The 18,694-nt window shown below is 43.4% G+C and overlaps 1 protein-coding gene across 5 annotated transcripts in view; it reads right to left on the bottom strand.

Annotated features, from left to right (window-relative positions):
* The window catches only part of znf800a (zinc finger protein 800a), a 130,876-nt gene extending 118,556 nt beyond the window's left edge, over positions 1–12,320 (bottom strand). For 4 of the 5 annotated variants that reach the window (XM_086008738.1, XM_086008739.1, XM_086008740.1 and 1 more), the window contains exon 1: positions 11,899–12,319. The gene's annotated coding sequence lies outside the window, so the exon portion shown is untranslated. Of the gene's footprint in view, positions 1–11,898 lie in introns of all 5 variants that reach the window. The other variant, XM_086008744.1, reaches the window with a different exon arrangement.
* Positions 12,321–18,694: the final 6,374 nt, after the last annotated feature.

Raw genomic sequence — 18,694 nt, 5'->3', positions numbered from 1 at the left:
TAAATTTAAAAATGAGAACATTTATTTTTATTAGAATTGTGTAAATTATTTGGGGATTCCATTGCTCGTCATTAGGGGATTCCGTTCGGAAATGACAGCAATGGAATCCTCCTTTCTGATTGGACGACCTGGCCCATATGATCCCAGGGACACTTCCAAACCGCCTGTGTCCCTGGGGTCCGTGGGCCTTTAGGCAGGCTTACATCTGCAGGCCCAGGACCTGAAGTTTCCGCAGCCAGGGAGCCAGAAGGTAAGGTATGCCTCCGATCGCAAATTCCGGGCCATTATTCTTCGGTGCAGTTCTCGTTCCATGTTTCCCAAAACACACAAAATAACTAGCTTGTCAGCAATGTTTTTATATTAATGATGTGAAACCAAGAATGGCTTTAAATTTTGTAACCTATATACTAATAATGTTTTACATAATTTAGGGGAAAACATGGTTCTAAAATTTTTTTTGCATTTTCAAACATTTATAATTGCTCCATTTCTAACTCTGTGTACTTTTTTTCCAACCAAGGCGAAGAACAGCTAACCTAGGCCCAAGAATACTCCGAACTCAAGTGCTAGACAATGTGCTGGAGTGGTGACTTACCCACTGATAATTACTTCTCCCCTTGTGTGGCGGAAGCCAGAACCAAGATCCCACACTAATGCAACAACTAGCTGTACCACCTGCAGCCTATTTGTTTTAAGCAGCAGTAGTTTTTGATGCAGAATTGCCATTGTCCAGTGTGTGTTGAACTTATTTTATTTATTTAATATTCAGTGTTGCCTTCATCAGGCATCTGTACTCTATTTAGTTCAGTGCACAAAATTACATTGTACTAAAATAGAATTCAATAAATCCAATTAGCTCAGTTGGTGGTACACTCACCTCATAAGTCGACGACTGTGGGTTCGAGCCCCGCTCCAGGATTTGAGCACATAATCTAGGCTTACATTCCACTAAAGTACTGAGGAGAAATTTTTGGATGAGATGTTGAACTGAGCCCCTGATCCACAGTTAAAAATCTCATGCCATTATTTAAAAAGGGAAGTCACTTGGAGCCTTTGTCAACATGATCATTCATCTCATTACTGTTTATAGACCTTGTGTGCAAAATGGCTGCTGCATTTGCCTAAATAATAATAAACATCACAGCAGTTCAAAGAATGCACTGCATGTGAAGCAGAGATATTATGGGCCTGGACTTTGCTGTAAAAATAACGGTGAGGCTAACAGCAGTCACCATTATCGACATGGAAATCGGACAGCACCTTCCGGTGACCGCACATGCGCAGTTAAATGCGGAAATCCGGAAGTTGCAGTTCCCGATGCCCTGCTCCTCCAGAAGCCTCCTGAAAATGGTATCTCGCCATCTGACTCACCATTCAAAAATATTGAATGACCTAAAGTTGCTGTACTTATCGCATAGATATGAACTAAACTCACCAAAAAAAGTTAGGGCTTGTTCATTCCAGTCTAAGTACCCTTTTAATGGCATGGTAAGTCTTAATTATTACTAAACAGCCTCATTGGCACTTAAAATTAACTTTTATAATAATAAACTAAAGGTTCTTTTTGAACAATTTCCCATTTACCTGTACATGGCAAGTCAGAGAATATGGTCACTTTCTTACCTGCCTCAGTCGGCTTTGTGTTGCTGTTATTCTCTGCCTCCCTTTGCTTCTGTCTCTCTGTTCTCTGTTACTTCTCTCCCTTCAACTCTTTTTCTTTCTCTCTGTCCTTATTGGCTTTTATGTTGGTCTTTTCTTCCTTCCTTTTGGATGGGTGGTGTGGTGAAGAAAGGAGCCACCAATGACTGACGGCTGCATTTTATGGGTGGGGGTTAGGGGGGAAATGTGGTTTTTGTCCTGTTTCCTCCCTCAATCACGAACCTTTCCTCTCCTAGCTTCCTCCTGCTTCCACCTCCCATGCAGGTGAGTCGTGAGAGGCTAGAGGCCCCCTTACCCTCAGCCAGCTTCCCTTCTCCCCTCCCCTGCTATCATCCTTCCTGTCTGCTTTCAAATTCAACATTTTTTTTTAAATCAAACTAGAATGAGGAAAGATACTGTCTGTCTTTCCCTTTATCTATGTCCTTGTTGCTATATCGCTCTCTTCCTCTTTCGCAGGTGTTCGAAATTAAAACTTCTCTCACAGGTTTAAGCCATTGACATTGATCTTTTATAACTGTTAACAAACATAGGTGGAGATAATTAGTTGCTTTAAAATGCAGTTTTTAAAAATACTAACATAACATTAAATAAACACACACACTCTATCTCTGTCATTCCCTTTCTCTAGGACCCATCTTCCTCGCATCCTCCCTCCCCACACATATGTGTTTGTGTAAGCAATAATTAGCATTGTTGCTTTCAAACCATCAACATAACATTAGCTGGCTTCAAAATTCAACTTTTACTTTGGTAAAATGAATATTAACATGAAGACTATCTCTCCCTTCCCTCCGCTGAATACACTTTCTGAAGTTTACAGAACACAAAACAAAAGCTACAAGTTTGTAATCAGGACACTGTAATTTTCCTTCCTCACTCACACACATACAAATACATACAGAAACACAACCACAACCACTTTTATCATCTTGCTTTTAATAGTTATTTGAAGAAAAACTACTGGGCAAAAACTGCTAGAGCTATAGGAAAAAATATTCATTTGGTACAACTGATTGAATATTACGGATGCATCTTAGGACGCTAGGCACACTGCATATGCTCAGGCTGCACAATCCAAATTCAGCTCACACGGCTCCGGGAAAAAATATCAAGTTCAAACCTGGGATTTGGGAAAAGCTGAGACCTTCAGGTAAAAACTTTAATGAAGGCATTAAAAGACACAAAAAACAAATCAAGAGATAAATTTAATCATGTTATTGTGAAATATGTAATTCTTTGATCTTTAAGTTTTGTTTAAACTGTTATTTTAGACTTTAGAAATTTCAGTTGGATGAAATAAATTCCCAGAAAGCATTTTGTGTAATTTGTGGGAACCCAGTAACTAAATGAAAACGCGGATGACAATATTTCAGTATAAAATAGCAGCTATTATGTGTCACACAGCATGACACTCTTAACATTGAAAGTGTGTATCACAGCACCATCTATAGGAGTAACACGTACTAATGAGTTTTCAATGAAATATGTGCACTACCTACCAAATTTAATATAATAGATATACGTAAGAAACTACTTACATAAATAAGATTGTGGGTGTAGATATTTTATTTTGTCTTGAAGAACAGACTTTTCTATTACAAAATATTAAATCTTATAAAGATAGAAATCTTCCTACCTTTGCTGTAAGTATATCAATGACACTTGCCAAACTAGATCTCCTCGGGTCTAAACCAATGCCACTCTACAACCAATTATCAGATAGTATGTGAATAGCCCTCAAATTTTCCCTTTATGTGGGGAAACAGAGCTGGTCTTCTTTCAATGCCTGACCTTGAGATGACAGGTAAAATCAAGAACTTGCCACTCAGTACATAGTCACAGCACCAACCCAGAAAATAAGATGCCTACTTGTAGGACATTTTGAGATAACCCCAGAAGATCAAAAGGAGAACCATTTAGGGTACAATCCTTTATGTTTCACGTCATAAAACTAGGAGAGGACTCAGGCTATTCTTCTTCACCAAGCCTCATAAAAGCACCTTCCTCAAATTGCCGTTAGTTTCTCTGCCCCCTCCCTGCCCCAATTATGTACAGACAGAAAGAACAAGTTACATGCGAGACTTTTCACAAGATCAATAAGGTTGTGGAATGCCATCCGACCCGTCCAGAAAAACCCGACAGTTTCCTATTGCTGTATCCAAATGGTTTTTAAATAATTTAGGGGTTCTTGCCTCCATTACTCTGCCCAGTAGTTCATTCCATCTGTTGTGTGAAGACCTTTTGACATCAGTACTAAGTTTAACTTTTACTACTTTTAACCTGAGTCTTCCTGCTCATACTCAATTTATTCTGCAATCATTTTCCAGATTTACCTTTTCCATACTGCTTGCGACATTATACGCCTCTATAAAACAAGCTCCCAGTTGCCTACTTCAGAGGTGAAAATGCCCAGGTTTCTCTTGTCTTTGTTCATAGTTCAGACCTCTAACCTTAGAGACCAACCTTGTGGCTCCTCACTCAACTGGTTCCAATGCTTGCGTTTGGTGACAAAACACTCAAGGTTTGGTCTGACCCAGGCAATAGCACGATACAGTTTGAGCGTGACTTCCTGACTTGTACTCTACTACTACAGCAGTGTGGTTGAGCATTCTATTTGCTCTACTGATTGCTGCTCTCAATTGGTTACACATGTCAAGCAACCATCAAATCTAGGAGGACCCCTAGATCTCTCCCAATTTCACCCTTACTTATTTCAGCATCATTCATGGAGTACATGTTGCCCATTTTTTCTTCTATGTGCAGTACTTCACACTCGCCCATATTAAAATTTCCCCTGCCATTATTCTGCCCACTTCTATGTTCTGTATTTCTCAACCTGCCTCCTCAGAATCAATTGCCCCTCCTAGTTTGGTATCATCTGCAAATTTAACCAATTTACAGAGTTTTTGGAAACAAGTCAGTAACATAAAATAGAAATAGTGAACCAAATATCGATTTTTGGGACACCCTGAGGCACCCCACCCAGCACTCCCCCCCGCCCCCCTCGCATACCCACTGATTTCTACCATCCAGCCAATTTCTTATACATTCCCGAAGTTTGTCCTAAACCCTCACTGAATTGAGCTTAACAAGTAAGTTAAATAAACATAACTTTGTCAAATGCTTTTTAGAAGTCTAGTTACACCCTGCCATAGGACTTTCCATAGACCATTCATGATGTCAGTTCCTCAAAAAAGTCAAGGAGGCTAATCAGGCTGGATCTGCCCCTTTTGAATCCATATTGACTGCCATTTACTAGTTTCTTGCTGCACACATAATCCTGAGGTTTGCTACTGCTAATTAATTCCGTTATTGTACACAGTACTGAAGTGAAATTAATGTGAATATCATTGCCTACATCTGCTTTGTTGCCCTTCTTAAAAATGTGCACCATGTTAGCCTGTTTCCAATCTAATGGTGCCTCCCCAGTGTTCAACGAATCTCTTATATCGGGAGTCAATGCCTCATAAATCTTCACCCCTCTCTCAGAACTCTGGGATAAATACCATCTTTCCCTCGGATTTATTTGTTTTGAGCCCTTTTAGCTTTTCTTATCACTTATATCAAAGTCATTAATTCCACTTCGATTATCGTTACTTAGGGAGCACACAGTACTGTGTGTGAAAGATTGAAGGATGTAATCATTCAGAACACTAACTTTCTCATGTTTATCCTCCATTGTAGCCCGGTTTGTACCTTTCTGTAGTTCTCACATCTTTGACTGCTGTCTTCCTGTTGAATAGCTGAAAGAATCTCTTGCTGTAGTGTTTTGTGTACAGCCATTTATTTTTTCCAGGACTCTTTTTGCTCTTGTACTGTGTTTCCGAGCAATGAACTTCCTCACTTTTCTCCCTGCAGGATTTGTAGATGTTCTTCTTCTATTTCATGCCTGAATAATTTATCATTTAGGGAAATGCTTGCTAATCCGTGGCATGTATTTATCCTGAATGTTTTGTAATGTCCACTTGTCTTCTACTGAAGTGTTGTTGAACAACTACCCCCTCCGCCCCACCCCCAACCCCAAATCAACTTGCTAAAACTGGTCCTTCATTTCTTTGAAGTTAGTACTTGAAAGTTATATACCTGACTTCTGGTTCTCGGTATTTCTAAACCCCAGAGCAAGTTGAACTTAATCATTCTTTGCCCAAGGGTGTCATGACTCAATATATGCTATCTGGTCAATTACCATAATCAGGTCAAGATGTGCTCTGCCTTTTTTCCCTCACATGGAGAACGGGTGGGAGGAAAGGCGGCTTTTTAAAAAAGGAACTTACATTTATATAGCACTTTTCATGACCTCAGGACGTCCCAAAGCCAACGAAATACTTTCGAAGTGTAGTCACTGTTGGATGTGTAGGAAACGTGGCAGTCAATTTGCACACAGCAAGGTCCCACAAACAGCAATGAGATAAATGACCAGATAATTTGTTTTAGTGATGTTGGGTAAGGGATAAATATTAGCCAGGACACAGGGGAGAGCTCCCCTGCTCTTCTTCAAAAGTACCATGAGATCTTTTACGTCCACCTGAGAGGACAGTCAGGGCCTCCGTTTAATGTCTCATCTGAAAGGCAGCACCTCTAATAATGCTGCACCCCCTCACTAAAGCTCTGAAGTGTCAGTCTGGATTATGTGCTCAAGTCTCTGGAGTGTGACTTGAACCCACAACCTTCTGGCTCAGAGGCAAGAGTGCTACCACTGAGCCAAGGTTGACACCTGCATCCTCTGTGACTGGCTTGCCTTGCTGTCAATCATAAACAATTCTATAAATGACCTAAAAAAATATTGGAAGAGTTCCAAAGTAACTTTTGATAAAACCTGGTATCAAAATGGTTTGTATTAGCAGGTAATTTTGATAAAGTGCTCACTGAAAATAAAAATCTTATTTTTAACTGCCCTTCCATAGGCATCATTTTTAAACTATTCACAAAACAGAAGTGATAAGAATACTGTACTGTAGTCTGCATCCTGTAACCCCATTTTAGTTCCAGGCACTACAGACCATTGCTCTGCTATCTCAGCCTCCAACTACTCCCTGTTCAAATGCCCTTAGTCTGGCTTTTGCCAAGCCCATTGTACTGAAACTGCCATGCCCCAGTGAGAAGCAATATCCTGTGTGACTGCAACCCTGGTGCCTTATCCCTATTTGTGCACTCCATCCTCTTCCATCACCGCTTCTCTTTGGTCCACCTCTATTGTACCACCATCTCATGGTTCTTGTTCTACCTGTCTTAGTATAAGCCAGCACAGTTCCTGCAAAGGTTTTTCCTCACACATCCATCTGGTCACGGATTTGTTATAAAACAGCATATCCTTTGACTCACCATGACCAATGGCACAGGAGATCGATTGGGGTATATATCTCTAAAATATATATTATAGACATATGGTAACTGAATAATCATGCAACACAGAAACAACCCTGAAACACTGTGTCCCTCCAAGGTTCCTTCCTTGACCCCTCCTATTCCTCATACACACTGATTGCCAGCGACATTACCTGTAAGCATGGGGTTTACTTCCATACATATACCAATGATACCCAGGTTTGCTTTTCTGCCAATACCCTCAAACTTACAACTGTTGCTGTACTATCAGACTACCTGTTCAACATCAAGTCATGGATAAGCTAGAACTTCCTCCAACTTAACATCAACCGGAAAAAAGCCATCCTATTTGGTTCTTACCAGAAACACTAATTGGCCTCCAGCTGTCCCCTCCCTGGCTCATTGCTCAAACTAAACATGACAGCGCTCAATCTTAAGCTGAGCTTCAAAATCCACATCCAGCCCATTTCCATCTTCAGAACACTTCCTGCCTCTGTACCTAGCTCATCCCTACCACCAGTCAAAACCTCATCCATCCCAGTCACCTCCAGGCACAATTTTTCTAATGCTCCGAGTTCCACCCTACACAAACTCCAACTCTACCTGTATCCTAACCCACACCAAGTACCCCCCCCCCAAAACTTCATCCAGTCCTCACTGCCCCATGAGCTCCATCGTCCCAATGCATTGACTTCAAAATCCTCATCTGCAAATTCTTGGTGGTCTAGCTCCAACCTTACTTTACAATTGGACGCTCCATTGTTCGAGTCTAGCTGGGTGTGCATCCTACACCTTTCATTATAAGCAGTGGAGCCTACAGCATTATGGACCTGCATGCTAGAATTATTTTTCTAAAACTCTCCATTTTACTCTATCTCTTCCCTTCAAAAACCTCCTCTAAACCCATTTCTATTTCTCCATCCGTACTGTTCATCACTTCCTCTAGATGTCCCCCCATTCCTGTTCGGTGTCCAATCAGCCCCTCTGTGAAGCACCTGGGGACATTTTGCCACATTAATGCACTAGTTAAATCTAAGTTGTTGCACATCATTCCAAAAATGAATGTTGGAATTGTGTAATAACTGCTGGTGAACAACAGAACAAAATTTGGATACTACCAGACATGCTCTGTACGCCCTCTTAGGAATATTTATTTAAATGGGCCTTCAACGCAATATCCTTTAAAAGCCCATAACCGGCCAATTCTGATGATTCTATCAGAACTTTAATAATTTAAGGGAGGAATCTTGTTTGTGTGATGTCAGCAGCAAAAATTATTTTTTTTTAAACACACTTTTCCCTTTCCTCTCCTGAAGGTGGTGATTCGTGCTGGTCTACTGAGGCTGGAAGTTCTCTGATACCTCATCTAAATGGCCATTCTCCAGCTGCAAGTCTAGACAACAGGCAGGATACTCTGTCATGGTGGGGGGCGGGAGGGGGGGGGTGAAAGAGGGCTTTCACTATAGCAAAGCTTGATCCTGTTCTCACCTACTGTCCAAACAAAGGCACTTGCCATCAGGAGTCGCTCAATACAACTAGAGGTGCAGCCACTGAATGATATTTTTTCCCTCACTAGCCAGAGGTACTGTGTCCATTTGTAGTAACCCCACTGCTGCCATAAACTGGGATTGTCTAATTCAAAAGGGAGGAGGGTTTGCACCTGATGATCTGACGGCCTGACTGCTTCAGTGCCACACTGCACAGAGTATTTACTCACTGAGACATAAAATGTCAAATGCATGTGACATAAAAAAATGTAAAAGATTTTGTCTTTAAAAAAAAGCAATTAAAAAGTGAAGGAGCCACTCCAAATCTTTTACCACAGCCACATTGGAGTGGAAATTTGCAGCTGTGTATTTCATCCCTCCCCTACCCTTCATAGTCAGACTTTATTTCCCCGATGAGAAGCTCGTTCCTGCACCTGTCACAGTACCTGACAGGACAAATGTAGGGGCCAATGGCTTCAGTCAATTTGCTCATCCATCGAGATACCCTTTTGACAAATAATGCAAGTATAATTGATTTTAAAATTAAGTGACAGAATAGTTAATAATAAAATTCTATTGTAAACAGTCTGCTATATTTATTTTAAAAAACTTGGGGAGGGAATTTAAGCAGTAAAGTGTTGCTGTTACTTTGAACTTGGATGACCTAATGATACCACAACATGTGCATTCCCACTCAAATACTGTGACTCGACTTCCAAGGCAGCACATCATAGAGGAACAGACGCAGCAATGAGTCTATCCCACTTGTACCTGTGACTAACTTTACATTACAGCAGTGATATATATAAAGTAAATCCAATAGATGGACTTGAAATTATTCCATAAAGAGAGACTTTCAAAACAATTTGACACCTTCAAGTAATGGGTGTGCTTGTTAATAGTTTAATGAAAACAAGTTGCTGAAGTACCCTGTACATCAAGTGTTGATGTACCCTGTACATGTGTCAGGTTTGAGATGAATCCCAAAAAACTGGAAGAAAAAATTGATGAGTTGGGCTTCAATATAGTATTCCATAAATGGATCTAATGATGTTCTTGACACGACCCCTGTGAACTGAACCACAGGGCGCTTGACAGTGTTGTTCAAAACTTTGACGCAAAGCACAACAGTCAATAACGCAGGAAACTTTACTTCCTCAGTGCGAATATCGAACAGCAATTTTCACTTAAAAAAAAACCCATCCATAACGCAGTCCGCCTGTAAAACGCCGCTTTGATGCCAAGGCAACAGGGAGCCCCGGTGAAGATCAGGATACCCCCAACTATCTCCATGACAGCGAATCCCGGCTGGAATAGCCTGTGGCAAACTTCTTTTAAAATATGGACACGAATCGCTGCTCTCCCCCCCCCCCCCCCATTAGTCTGACAGTCGGTGGTGGAGGGAGGGAGTTGGCCGCTTCTTGTACCCAAGTGTTTGAGCGGCCGCTCGCTATCGGACAACCTCAGCCGAGCTGCGTGGCGCAATTTGCATTCGGCGTGACCCAAAGATTACCTCAGTCAGGAGCAAGTGTGGGCGCAACTCTCCCCGCTCCAGCTACCCACCCAACCCGCTCTCACCCTCACTCGATCATCTGCAGTCAAATGATTTAATTTTTTTTTTAATTACATTTTATCCCCAATTTTTTTTTAATTCTACCCTCCCTCTCGGTGCGCTTCTAGAGGGCAAACGACGATTTTAAACAGATATGTTATTGCCACTTATTTGATTGTTGCCATTTAAAAGTTTCCTTTGGAAAAGCAAGCCGATTCGCGGCCTCCCTCTCTCCCCCGCTGCCTTTGGTCACTCCTCAACGCCGGGGACGCATGAAGTGAGACCGTGGACTCGGTGCCATTTGCTCAAGCCTCCCTTCCCCAAAGAAGCCCTCCTCTCCCGCGGCCGCCGAGAGAGAGGGAGAGGGAGAAGGGCGAAAGGGACACAGAAGTTGCCACCAGCGGCTACCTTGTAGCGAGCTGGGCAGTGGGGAGAGAGAGAGAGAGACGCGGCGGAGCAGCGCCGCTCGCCGAGGAGAGTGCAGTGTGGAGTGGGCTTGAGCCAACACCCAGACTGGGGACCCAGCCGCACCGTGCCAGCGGCTACAAGATGTCAGCTCCGAGTGTGCGCAACATTTCGGTTGCGCAGATACAGTATCAGTACTTACTTGCCAATAAAACATGACAGTCAAAACTCCGTCTCTTAAAGCCACCCTGGGTTTTATTTTTAGCCCCGTCTTCTTGCCACCGCCCGGGCGCACACAACAGCCCGCTCTCCTCTCTTTTCTCCCTGTGGCACGATTTGCATCGCCCTATTATCCAAAAAAGGAGGCGGGCGGGGGGGTGAGGGAGGGGGGGGGGAGGTGGGAATCCTCTTTAACAGCTACTTTGTCAACAAAAAAAAAGAGCGAGAGAGACTCGAATTTGGACCATTAAAAAGGCAGATTAACTTGATCAAAGGCACAATTGAAAGCTACAAAACGTAACCGTTTTCAATCTGCACGGAATGGTGCCCCACGCTCGCAGTCACTTCACCAGAACACAACTGAGTGTCTGCGGCGCAAAGAGGGAGAGAAGAGGGGGGCAACAGAACAGGAGAGAATGCAAAAAAAAGCAAAAAAATTAATAACAGCAGCAAAAGACTGCTGCAAAAAAAAAACATAAATAGTCAGAGAGCTGAAGAGGGCGAGAGAGGAAGGTAACCAGCTTCCTTTCTTTGCCACGAATTTTTTTTTTCAAAAAAAAAAGGGCGATTGCTGCCAATGATTGCAGAGGGGCGAGTGGTTGAGTGAGGTTTGAGTGTCTGTGCCAAGCGCTGCCCGCTGGGGCTCGCCCGCTGCCCGTGCGCCTTTGCCCGGTGCCTCCACTCGGTTCCAAAGAGGCAGCAAGCAGCAGCTTGGCGCACAGCACCGGGGTCACCCCTTCCGCCTTTACGCGCCTGTCAAACCCCCGGGGCTTGCTAGCAAATGCAGATGCAATTCCACATCTACTATATCCTTTGTGTTTAAAAGAAAAAGGAGAAGGAGAAAAAAATCCAAACTCAGCTATTCATTTTTTTTTGCAGAAGAGGCCAAAAAAAATGTTTCTTTTAAAAAAAAATAAAACACCGGCCTTTCCTGGTTGCCTCTCCTTTTAACCCCACTTTCTGCAACGCGTAAATCCACACGCACACACACATATGTATTTCTATTAATTTGCAAAGATCCCGCCGCGCACACACGCACGACCCCTGGCTTTGCTCCTCTCCTCTCCTCCTGCCCCTGTCAGGAGAGAAGCGCAGGAGCCAGGGGCGCCATTTTCTGCCAAGCCAGGCGAGGACGGAAACCCACAGCTCCACAACTTCAAGTTTGCGATCACAGCGCGCAAGCAGTAGGCCCCGCACGTCCACCCCCCTCCACCCCACCCCCGAGCCCCGCCGGCTTCGCCTGAGTCTCACCTGGGAGGAGAAGGAAGGAAGGAAGGAAGCAAGCGACGGCTTCCCCTCTCTGCTGCCCCGCTCGAGTGTCGCTGGCTCGCCTTGTGTGTGTGTGTGGTGTGGTGTTTTATTGTGGGGTTGTGTAGAGGGGGGGAGCTTTCCTTTCCCCGGCTCACTCTCTGCCTCCCCCAGCCGTATGCTCTGTGGAGAGGCTTGCTGATGGCGCGCTAGCTGAGGGGGTGGGGAGGATCCGCCGGTGTTTTCGATGTCCCTGGCGAATGACCCAACGCCGACTGAAGGGAGAGAGAGTGAGAGAGCGCCCCACACACACACCACACGCCTGACTCCAGAGTGCCCCAGAGCTGGTCTGGAGGGATGAGGCCAGCACACAGAGCGCTGGAGTCCCGTCTGTCAAAGGATTCAGGGACTAGGCAACTGGATGGAGATTGAGCGACTGCTGCTGGGGCTGCCTCCAACCTTTGTCACACACACACTGCTCTGTAACCTTGCCTTGCGCAAAAAAAGGTACATGGGATCAGAGATCAGCAAGTATTGGGGCAGCCCAGCAGGCAAGATGTAATACATGGGAAGGTTAGGCTTGAACACCCACCCACCCCCTTACATTTTCAGGTCGAGAGGCACAATTTCATTTCCCCATTCTCTTTAACATGATCTCTTGACTCCTTTTCTGTGAATGTTAGTTTCATTTTTAGATGCCCATCAGATCCCAAAGGAGTGGCTTTAATCTTTTTTTTAAATACACTGAACTTTTAACAAGTTTAGGTATACTCCCAACCTGTTATTAAATTAATTTCGATTATTTTGCCCGGATTTAACCGCGATTTAATATTTGGTGAATTTGCAAAAAAACAGATGTTTAGCGCATTGGAATTGTATACAATTTCAGTCTGACCCGTTACTTCAAAAGTGGAACTCCGTCGAAACTAGTTTCTCGTCAAAAAGGAGTGATTTACTTCGAAATATCGGGGTTGCCGTGTTTTGAAATTTTACTCAAAGAATGAATTGCTATTAAATTAGATATTTGTATACAGTTGGATTTAACAACTAGGCACCTGCTGTTGCTCTGAACTCTGGATGGGTTTAAAAGGCAGTATAATATTTACAGGTATATACACTTTATAAAGGCAATCTGCAGAGGGAAACACCTTCAACATTTGAAAACCAACCTCCCACAATACAAGTTAAACAAAACTACACAAATTCCCTAATTTGACAATCTCATTTTCAAATAATCTTATCAGTATTTTGTGACAACTTTTTGTTTCTCTGAATAATGTGTTTTGTGGCAGTATTGGATGTGTGACCAGTAGTTTTGATAGATTATGTAAAATTGCAGATTAAATCAGTATTAGCTGCCATGTTGTAATATTTTATTCTTTATAAATTAAATATACTTCATAAGGATTCTAATTTTTTTGGCCATCTCAGTACTCTCAATAGGACAAAAGCTAGTGCCTTGGTTTAGCAGAATACTGGCTAAAATCAAGACAAAGAACTGAACCGTTGCACTGAAATGGTGCAGAAAATGTGCTCGCTAGTAAAAAAAGATAGAAAGACTTGCATTTATATAGCGCTTTTCATGACCACCAGATGTCTCAAAGCGCTTTACAGCCAATGAATTACTTTTGAAGTGTAGTCACTGTTGTAATGTGGGAAATGCAGCAGTCAATTTGTGCACAGCAAGCTCCCACAAACAGCAACATGATAATGACCAGAGAATCTGTTCTCATTATGTTGGTTGAGGGATAAATATTGGCCAGGACACGAGGGATAACGCCCCGACTCTTCTTCGAAATAGTGCCATGGGATCTTTTACTTCCACCTGAGAGAGCAGATGAGGCCTCGGTTTAGCGTCTGCACTGCACTGGAGTGTCAGCCAAGCTTTTTGTGCTCAAGTCCCTGGCCTTCTGAGTCAGAGGCACTCGAGTGTGCTACCAACTGAGCCACAAGTGACAGTGTAAAGGAAGGATTAATCTGACTGTCCTGAAGTCTACTGCAATTGATTTCTCTTTATATTGTATTTTTTTAAATTCGATTATGGGATGTGGGTGTCGCTGGCAAGGCCACATTTCTTTCCCATCCCTAATTGCCCTTGAAAAGGTGGTGGTGAGCCGCCTTCTTGAACCACTGCAGTCCGTGGGGTGAAGATACTCCCACAGTGCTGTTAGGTAGGGAGTTCCAGGATTTTAACCCAGCAACGATGAAGGTTCGGCAATATACTTCTAAGTCAGGATGGTGTGTGACTTGAAGAGGAACTTGGAAGTGGTGGTGTTCCCATGCGCCTGCTGCCCTTGTCCGTCTAGGTGGAAGTGGTCGCGGGTTTGGGAGGTGCTGCCGAAGAAGCCTTGGCGAGTTGCTGCAGTGCATCTAGTAGATGGTACACACTGCAGCCACGGTACACCAGTGGTGGAGGGAGTGAATATTTAAGGTGGTGGATGGGGTGCCAATCAAGCGGGCTGCTTTGTCCTGGATGGTGTCGAGCTTCTTGAGTGTTGTTGGAGCTGCACTCATCCAGGCAAGTGGAGAGTATCCCATCACACTCCTGACATGTGCCTTGTAGATGGTGGAAAGGCTTTGGGGAGTCAGGAGGTGAGACACTTGCCGCAGAATACCTAGCCTCTGACCTGCTCTTGTTGCCACACTATTTATGTGGCTGGTCCAGTTAAGTTTCTGGTCAATGGTGACCCTGAGGATGTTGATGGTGGGGGATTCGGCGATGGTAATGCCATTGAATGTCAAGGGGCAGTGGATAGACTCTTGCTTGTTGGAGATAGTCGTTGCCTGGCACTTCTGTGGCGCGAATGTTACCTGCCACTTATCAGCCCAAGTCTGAATGTCGTCCACGTCTTGTTGCATGCGGGCATGGACTGCTTCATTATCTGAGGAGTTGTGAATGGCGCCGAACACTGTGCAGTCATCAGCGAACATCCCCATTCCTGACCTTATGTTGGAGGGAAGATCATTGATGAAGCAGCTGAAGATGGTTGGGCCTAGGACACTACTCTGAGGAACTCCTGCAGCGATGTTCTGGGGCTGTGATGATTGACCTTACACCACCACAACTATCTTCCTGTGTGCTAGGTATGACTCCAGCCAGTGGAGAGTTTTCCCCCCCAATTCCCATTGACTTCAGTTTTACTAGGGCTCCTTCATGCCACACTCGGTCAAATGCTGCCTTGATGTCAAGGGCAGTCACTCTCACCTCACCTCTGGAATTCAGCTCCTTTGTCCATGTTTGGACCAAGGCTGTAATGAGGTCGGGAGCTGAGTGGTCTTGGCAGAACCCAAACTGAGCATCTGTGAGCAGGTTATTGGTAAGTGCCACTTGATAGCACTGTCGATGACACCTTCCATCACTTTGCTGATGATTGAGAGTAGACTGATGGGGCGGTAATTGGCCAGATTGATTTGTCCTGCTTTTTGTGGACAGGACATACCTGGGCTGTTTTCCACAATGTCGGATAGATGTCATGTTGTAGCTGTACTGGAACAGCTTTGCTAGAGGCACGGCTAGTTCTGGAGCACATGTCTTCAGCACGATAGCCGGGATGTTGTGGGGGCCCATAGCCTTTGTTGTATCCAGTGTGCTCAGCCGTTTCTTGATATCACGTGGACTGAATCAAATTGGCTGAAGACTGGCTTCTGTGGTGGTGGGGACCTCAGGAGTAGGCCGATATGGATCATCCACTCGGCGTTCTGGCTGAAGATGGTTCCAAACGCTTCAGTCTTGTAATATTGACCTTTAGCCTTTGCCTGTTAAGCAACAAAGTGTAAGTCAACTTAAAGTACCACTGGGCTGACGGCCAGGGCTGACCCTGCAGCAATGGTCAGTTTCAGGATGAAATAATAAGAGACTAAATTAAAGTCATGCCATTGCCTACTGATTCATTTCAGAGAACTTTAATCATTTGATAACAGTGTGGCAAAATAGTTCGTTCTGCAAAGGAAAATATTTGAACATACATCATCCTTTTTAATTGGTACAAGTGATACAAAAACAAAGACAGACTTAGAACTAAAGGTTTCATTTGGTGGAATAGCAATTATATGGAAGAAGAGTGAAACTATCAATAAGATAATGAAGTAAGAAAAGTATACTAGTTAGCCCAATGGAAAAAGAGCTCGTTAAGTAAGGAAAACTAAAGTTATTGATAAGGGATAAGTCAATTCTTATATGGAGTTTTATTTTTATTTTTATATAATTTTGTAATGCAGAATTGTGTGGATTGTCATGTAGAGGGAGTGAGAGAAAAGTATAAAAACTGGCAATTTGTAAAGATACTGAGCTCAGAACTGTAAAATTCCCAACCAACCATCGTCAGGTGTAGTTGTAACTATACAATAGCAAAATACTGTGGATGCTGGAAATCTGAAATAACAACAGAAAATGCTGGAAACACGAAGCAGGTCAGGCAGCATCTGTGGAGAGAGAAACAGATTTAACATTCAGGCCTGTGACCCTTCGTCAGATTATCTGTTTCTCTCTCCACGGATGCTGCCTGACCTGCTAAGTGTTTCCAGCATTTTCTGTAATTGTAAGTATGACTGTTTACGTGTATGTTTAAAAAGAAAAAAAGACTTACATTAATATAGCACCTTTCACAACTACCGGACATCTCAAAAGCGCTTTACAGCCAATTAAGTACTTTTTGGAGTGTAGTCACTGTTGTCACATGGGAAACGTGGTAGCCAATTTGTGCACAGTAAGCTCACACAAACAGCAATGTGATAACAAAAACAGATTATCTGGTCATTATGTTGATTGAGGGATAAATATTGGCCAGAACACTGGGGATAACTCCCCTGCTCTTCTTCTAGACAGTGCCATGGGATCTTTTACATCCACCTGAGAGAGCAGGCTTCGGTTTAGCATGTCATCCAAAATACGGCACCTCCAACAGTGCAGCACTCCCTCAGCACTGCACTGGAGTGTCAGCCTAGATTTATGTGCTTAAATCCCTGGAGTGGGACTTGGACCCACAACCTTCTGACTCAGAGGCGAGTGTGCTACCCACATTTTTTTATATACTTTATTGAACATTAGGAACATTTACACCATCGTGATCATTTCATTGTATCGTACAAATCAATTCCGCCACTCTGCACAGCCATTCCGCCACCACATTTTAACATCAAAACCTGAAGTTTAATTTGTCTCCTGTAACATATATTAATCGATTGTACTTTAAAAATTGATTGTAATATACTATCTTTAAATTCCTTTCTGAATAAAACATCCACAGATAATGATCTTTTAGCTTATATTTAAAATACTCTTTTAGATTGATTCTCCTCCCCTTAAAAAACAGCATTCCTTCTTTGCACAATCACGAATCTAGCCAAACAGAACATTAAATTAATTGCCGCTCCGCTAGACTCGGGCAGACTCTTCTGCAATCCCCATCTCAAAATTGAGTCCCACGGGATTCCCATTCTCGCTCTTCGGTCCCCACCCAGCAAAAAATCTTCACACAACTGTTGAACATAGTTGTGATGAAATAACTGTGTTCTGATATTTGTACTTGTACTTGTAATGTCTGGAATGTTCCACCGGGGGGAACCACTAATGCTCCTCCCTGGCCCCGCCCCTCTTCTGGTATGTTCTACCAAGGGCTCGGTCGATGATGGACTCTGTTAACTCTGCCATGATTCTTATTTAATAAAAGGCTTCAGTCTTAAGCTTTAACTTCAGATTCGGGCAGTTATTTGGCACATCAATTTTATTAAATAACAACTTTTGGAAGATGGATCGATTTTTGAAACCAGAGCGTCTGGATATTGATCCCCATTCGGCAGATGCGTCGAAGAAATTTACACATGGGCTCCGATGTTTTGAACACTTCATCGCATCATCGACCGATCCGACGGTTAACAAGTTGGGTCTTCTAACCAACTTGGTAAGTCATCAAACTTACTCTATAATTGAAGATATTACTACATATGAAGAGGCCCTCGCAGCTCTTAAAGCCCAGTACCTTAAGTCGGTTAACGAAGTATACGCCAGGTATCTCCTGTCTACTCGCAGGCAATTACCCGAGGAATCTCTGGACGATTTCCTGCAGGACCTTAAGGCTTTGGCTAAGGGTTGCAACTACAAGGCTGTCTCTGCCATAGTGTATCAGGAAGAAGCCATCCGCGATTCTTTCATATCTGGCCTCCGATCTAATTATATTAGACAGAGACTCCTCGAGAACGACTCGTTAGTTTTAAAAACGGTTGTCACTGCTGCTCGATCGTTAGATGTAGCCCAGAAGAATTCAGAAGTGTATGCATCAGCCCATGCATCTCTCTCAGCCTCGTGTGTTCCGAGTATGGAGGCATCCATAACACCAATGGAGCCCCCACTTAATCCTATTGTTGCGGCTGTGCCCATGGGTCTAAGTGTTATTTTTGTGGCCAATCTAAACACCCCAGGCAAAGTTGCCCAGCCAGAGAGGCTACCTGTTTTAAATGTAAGAAACGGGGACATTTTAGTAAAGTGTGTAAGGGAAATCCTGTACCCGATGTCTTCTCTGCTGCCGCCTATCGTTTTACTCTAGCCTCGGCTACGGTTGACCAGACCATACCGTGTTCCTTGTCAAAATCTATGATGGACATTAAGATTAATGGTCATCCTACTGGGTGTTTGATAGACTGTGGCAGTACTGAAAGTTTTATACACCCCAACCTTGTTAACTCCTGTTCATTGAAGGTGTATCCTACTCGAAGTGAAATTGTGATGGTGTCCAAATCCCTTACTTCGGAGGTAACTGGATATTGTAAAGCCACATTGACCGTTAAGGATACGGAGTATAAG

This window comes from Somniosus microcephalus, chromosome 16 (genome assembly GCF_052327205.1).
Source record: "Somniosus microcephalus isolate GS21.2 chromosome 16, FLI_Smic_1.0, whole genome shotgun sequence".
NCBI classification, from domain to species: Eukaryota; Metazoa; Chordata; class Chondrichthyes; order Squaliformes; family Somniosidae; genus Somniosus; species Somniosus microcephalus.
Note: the sequence above shows the minus strand (reverse complement) of the source record. Positions and strands in the feature narration are given on the sequence as shown.